Source organism: Dipteris shenzhenensis, unplaced genomic scaffold (genome assembly GCF_047967505.1).
Source record: "Dipteris shenzhenensis isolate YYH24624 ecotype China unplaced genomic scaffold, Dip_SZ_1.0 scaf0347, whole genome shotgun sequence".
Taxonomy (NCBI): Eukaryota; Viridiplantae; Streptophyta; class Polypodiopsida; order Gleicheniales; family Dipteridaceae; genus Dipteris; species Dipteris shenzhenensis.
The window spans coordinates 31,356-37,500 of NW_028239653.1; positions in this window are offsets into that span (position 1 = coordinate 31,356).

Sequence of the window (6,145 nt, forward strand, 5' to 3'; positions counted from 1 at the left end):
AGACAAGATAATCAATCCCATCTGTCGAAGCTTCTTCACTAATATACTTGGGAATAAATGATTCGGTAAATAGATGATATATTGGTAAATTCCTTGGGATACTTGTTGTTCCTCCCAGCCGTACTACGAATAGTGATACCAATATTATTTAGTGCTAATATCGACAGATCATAGATTGATCTACCTAAGTCGGATCTTATTTCTGCGAATACTCTCTTGGAAGGGGAAAAAGGACAAGTCTCTGATTGTATCAAGCCACCTGTGCACATTTGACCGAACCTCTGGATATTCCATCATTGGGGAAATAATACATTCATGCAACAAACGCTCTATGTACCCCTCCATTCCAATAATCTCTATTCAATTGCAATTCTTGTTACACCAGTAGATCCCTCGCCCCCCTCCCGGCTACCCAATTGATAGTTGATCTGGATAGATATTCACTAGCTAATGTACAGAAATAGTCACGCGAAAAGAGCGTGTATACTGAGTAGAGAGATATTAACTATTTCGTTCATATACCCTAACTAGAGAGTATGTTGAAGATATGTTACCTCCCTCTCCCGATTCATCTGAAAAAGTAGGATTTTCCACTTCCATCAGTTCTTTCTACAGGTACATCGAAAAGGATCTCTAAACGGTTTGAAATAATCTTATCAAGATCGAAGTATGCGCCATTTTGCATCTCTGATTCCTCGTCAAGTATTCCACCAAATGATAGATCTCCTCTCGGATAGAAAGGCTTTCCTAGGTTCCTCGCTACTACTACCAATTCTTACCTTACTGGAAATCAAATTCGATTTTTTAACTCTTAAAAGAAATCCAGTCAGTCGGTTTCTTGATTCATTTATTAGTTGTGAATAGGCGTGTAGAATAGAAAATTCCCCCTCATTTCCGAGGGAATCTAACCCCAATAATTGGAAGAACCACTTTCGATTCTAGGAAGAATCAATACATTTATTGGAATCATTTTCTGCTATTCCCGCTACAGAAGGGGAGAAAGGATCTCCCAACAATAAAGGAGAGTCGAGTGTAAAATGCCGACAATCTCTCTCTACTTTCCATAAATGAGATATTCTTCCGATACCGAAAGACACGGAATTCTTATATCATTCTTCTGCCAAATATGTCTTAATAGGAGTTCCATCGGCGGTGGGACCCATACCTAGTTCATGTATAGATGATTCTGTTGAAAAGCCGTGACTCACCGCCTCTGGAGAATCATCAGTGGATATTGCTCTTTCCTCCGGAGAGTAACTGCCTACAAAGCCATTTCCAGATCTTTTCATTGAATCATATTCTGGATTTCTCTCCTCACTTCAACTAGATAAACAAGTATCTTCGATAGGTATCTCCTTCCCAACCTTCTGATTTCTGGAATCAGACTCATCCCTTGAGTTGCTATGAAAAGCCTCCAATTCTCTAGATGTCTCTATTTGTGAGGAGACATACTTCGAGAAACCACAGGAAATTTCTAGTAATATACTTGGTACCTCAGTGAGTAATTGATTATCCGATAGATAATCAAGTTCGATAAATCTCTTTTCTAAGAGAGATCTCGTTAGATTCAATTCGCGCTCATCCTTATTCCATGGAGAAGGACTTTGGTGACAGGAATGCCACATATAAAAATCGGCGTAATCCCGGAATAGTGTCCAACTCCCCTCGTCAATGGAATTTAACCAATCTCTTATATCGCTATAGGATAGGGATACACCATCACGAGATGACATTGTATTCTTATGGGGTGGAAATAGAGACAAATTGGAGAGACCCTTCCGCTCGGAATAGAACGGTGATTCATCTCCCTGCCGATCTACTGAATCCCTGGATTCGAGTAACATTTTGTCCCAAAAGTCCGATATTACGGGAATGAAGGAATCGCTTCTTAATGTTGCTGTTTGTAGCCAATTAACCCTTTGCTTGTCATGGATTTTCCGGAGAAGTAACGAATCAGAATCATTTTAGTAACAGTCATCCTTACGAAGTATCACATTTATATAGAATTCAAAAAACTCATTTGAATCTTCTAGATTCTTATCCCCCAGTGATTTTTCAATCCTCTCAGTCACATCTCTGGATATATTCTTGATGGGGAGTGGATCCCTCATCAGCCGGACCCTCCATCCATCTGAAACCGAAGGATCCATCGCACTATATATGGGAACTTGCGGTTCTTCCCTCGTCGAAGTTGTGGAAATATTTCCGTTTGAATCCGAATAGTAAGAATTACGTGTCTTTCCCTTTCTATCCTTTTCAGCAGGTGAGCATCTTATTGATAGAGAAAGAGGATAGAAGGATTCAACAGAATTTGTTGCTGGTTTTTTTACTACTCCACCAGTTCTATTAATTAGTTTCGCTAGATCTATAGAACCTCCTTCGATCAAATTTCTCTCACCTGAACGATGCATAGGAATTGGTATTGTTAGTAACATCAGGATTCCCGGAGTCACGCTATTACCCCGCTTCATTGAATCGCGCAGATTCCGTAAAAAGATTGAACTCAGAATTCATAAGTCAAATAATTTGATGGAGGGTTCATAACTGGAGAATAGACCAATTAGAAATTCCCCTAGATCTTGATTTTTCAATGATTCAAATGAGTAGTGGAATCCATCGGTTTCTGCTAACTTCGGAACTTCAGAGAATAAATCTGGACTTCTTACTTTTTCTTCTCCCACTTCTCTTACCTCATGATCTCTCTTCACTTTATCTATATGTGGTAGATACTACCCACCTCTCACATTCCATTATATAGATAATATCGAAAGATTCAAGGCCCAATGGAGTGAGTACTTTCGATGTGGTGATTTGTGGGTGTATTCGTACCTACCTGAAGCTGTCTCGGGAATCTCGAATTGTTGAAGAAACCTATCTATGTCTTATCTATCTCCTCATCAACTTATTTTATTCCGAGTGATAAAGACGAGTTCTCCAACCTGATGGGCGAACGACGGGGATTGAACCCGCGCGTGATGGATCCACAATCCATTGCCTTGATCCACTTGGCTACGTCCGCCCCCTACTTTCCCTATTCAGCTTTCTTAACTGGGAGAGAACAAGATCTACTAGGGTCATTCATTCGATGCGCGTACGTATTATTCGTCTATATATTAATACAAGAAAAAATATGTTAGGTGAAAAATGTATTCTCAATCTATTCCAGTGGGTACGGGACTACAAGCGTTCCGCTAATCAGAATGAGAATATCTTTGATTCCCATTCTCTGTAATCCTAGAAGGGTGTTTCAAAGATTCCCCAGAATCCAAGATTGGAAACTGATAATTGTAAGATTATGGCGAGATATTACTATTATTTCTATTCATTCCATCGGACGAATCTCCATTAAATACCAAACCTTATGCGAGGTTTGGTATTTAGTGATGCTGCACGACCAGACAGGTATTATCCGTTTACAGAAGGAGCTTCAACAGAAGCTAAGTCTAGAGGGAAATTATGAGCGTTACGTTCATGCATAACTTCCATACCTAGGTTAGCACGGTTGATGATATCAGCCCAGGTGTTAATAACACGACCTTGGCTATCAACCACGGATTGGTTGAAGTTAAAACCATTCAAGTTGAATGCCATGGTGCTGATACCCAAGGCAGTAAACCAGATGCCTACTACGGGCCAAGCGGCTAAGAAGAAGTGCAGAGAGCGAGAATTGTTAAAGCTGGCATATTGGAAGATCAAACGGCCAAAATAACCGTGAGCAGCTACGATGTTGTAGGTCTCTTCCTCTTGACCGAACTTGTAACCTGCATTAGCAGACTCATTCTCAGTAGTTTCTCTGATCAAACTAGAAGTTACCAAAGAACCATGCATAGCACTGAATAGAGAGCCGCCGAATACGCCAGCTACACCCAACATGTGGAAGGGATGCATAAGGATGTTGTGCTCAGCCTGGAAAACGATCATGAAGTTGAAAGTACCAGAAATTCCTAGGGGCATACCGTCAGAGAAACTTCCTTGACCGATTGGGTAGATCAGGAACACAGCGGTAGCAGCTGCAACGGGAGCTGAGTACGCAACAGCAATCCAAGGACGCATGCCTAAACGGAAACTAAGTTCCCACTCACGACCCATGTAGCAAGCTACACCAAGTAGGAAGTGAAGAACGATCAGTTCGTAAGGACCACCATTGTATAGCCATTCATCAACGGAAGCTGCTTCCCAGATTGGGTAGAAGTGTAAACCGATAGCTGCAGAAGTAGGAATGATAGCACCGGAGATAATGTTGTTTCCGTATAGCAAAGAACCGGAGACAGGCTCACGAATACCATCGATATCTACAGGGGGAGCTGCGATGAAAGCAATGATGAATACAGAGGTTGCGGTTAATAAGGTGGGAATCATTAAGACACCGAACCATCCGATGTAAAGACGGTTTTCAGTGCTGGTGATCCAGTCGCAGAAGCGACCCCATAGGCTTGCGCTTTCGCGTCTTTCTAAAGTTGCGGTCGTGGTAATTTTTGGTTTTCGAAACGATTGGTGATTACCCAAGCTGATGAGCCTGTTGATCCATAGTATATCACAGAATCCCACCTGTGTCAACTAATCTAATATTGATTGAATATCCGAAGAAACGGGAAGACTTCCCTTTGTTTTCGCACGATACTTCTTCAAACCTTGACTCTCTTTTCAGACGCATTTCCCTTTTATTATCATAAACCACGGGAAAGTCAACGTTAGTTCGGCTCCTCGAGTACATCATGGGAGATGCCAGCTTTGCCTTAGATGTACTACGACTCAATCATCGATTCGAGGTGAGGGACATACAGGATAAATATCTGCTGGCGTTGCCTGACATCCCCCCCCCCCCCCGAGGTGAGTAGTCCGCCCCAGGCGGAGATAGTTGAGAATGGTGGGAGTCGCGGGGATGCGGGCAGTGCCAATCATGTCGATCATGTCGATTGTGTCGATTGTGTCGATCATTCTAGTCATGTCGATCATGTCGATCATGTTGATTGCGTCGATTGCGTCGATCACTTTGGTCATGTCGATCATGTTGATCATGTCGATGATGTTATGGACTTTACGATTCGACACTAGTCTTTCTCTTTTTCATGAGGTACTATACCAGTGACAAAATTTCCCCTATGACTTGGATATTCTTTCTCCCATTATTTAATTTCTGCTTATCCATATGCTTCTGGCGTATCTTGATTCCTAATACCCTGCGCTCCGGAGTAGAAGGTTTCAATCCACCAATAAGAGGTTGTGGATTGAAACGAACCCGGAACTAACGGAAATGGGCAAAAGCCTTATTAGCTTCTGCCACCTTGTGAGTCTCCTCCTTCTTCCGTACAGCACTACCAGAATTTCTGGCAGCATCCATTAATTCATCACTTGATCTTAAAGCCATACTTCGACCTGAACGTTTTCGACACGCGATCAATAACCATCGGATAGCCAAAGCTCTTCCTTCTGCAGGTACTACTTCAACGGGGACTCGATAAGTCGATCCACCTACACGTTTGGATTCTGTTACTATATCGGGAGTTACCCTACGTATTGCTTGTCGCGGGACAGACAGTGGATTCTTATTCGTCTTTTCCTTAATCCGCTTCATAGCCTGATAGAGAATCTGATAAGCCAATGATTTCTTGCCATCTTTAAGAATACGATCAACCAACATGTTTACTAATCGATTACGATAAATCGGATCCGATTCTATATTTTTCTTTTTGTTCGCTACATTGCTCCGGTGTAACATGAGTTTACAGATATGTCGGATTCCGATTCTATCTCGACTGTATCTTAGAATCTTATTTGGGCTTTTTCACTCCATATTGTAGGGTGGATCCGCCGGTTAGTCGAGGATCTCCCCCCAAACTGCACGTGCGACTTTCATCGAATGCAGCTTTCCATATGATTGAATAGAAAGTCTTGAAGTAAGTTCGGGTTACTTCAATGAATCATATTTACTCATTAGGCATTGAGTATCCGTTTCCTCTTCATCATCCCACGAATAGGAGAAGGGAAATCCCGTATTTCATTTATCTCACCAAGAATGTCCGTGGGTTTATTGATCCAATTACCAAATGTTCACAAAACCTCCACTGAATCTCCATAATCGTAGTCCGAACTCGTTCTGAGAGAGAGAAGACATTCGAAGATTTTCCAAATAAATGGGAGTCCG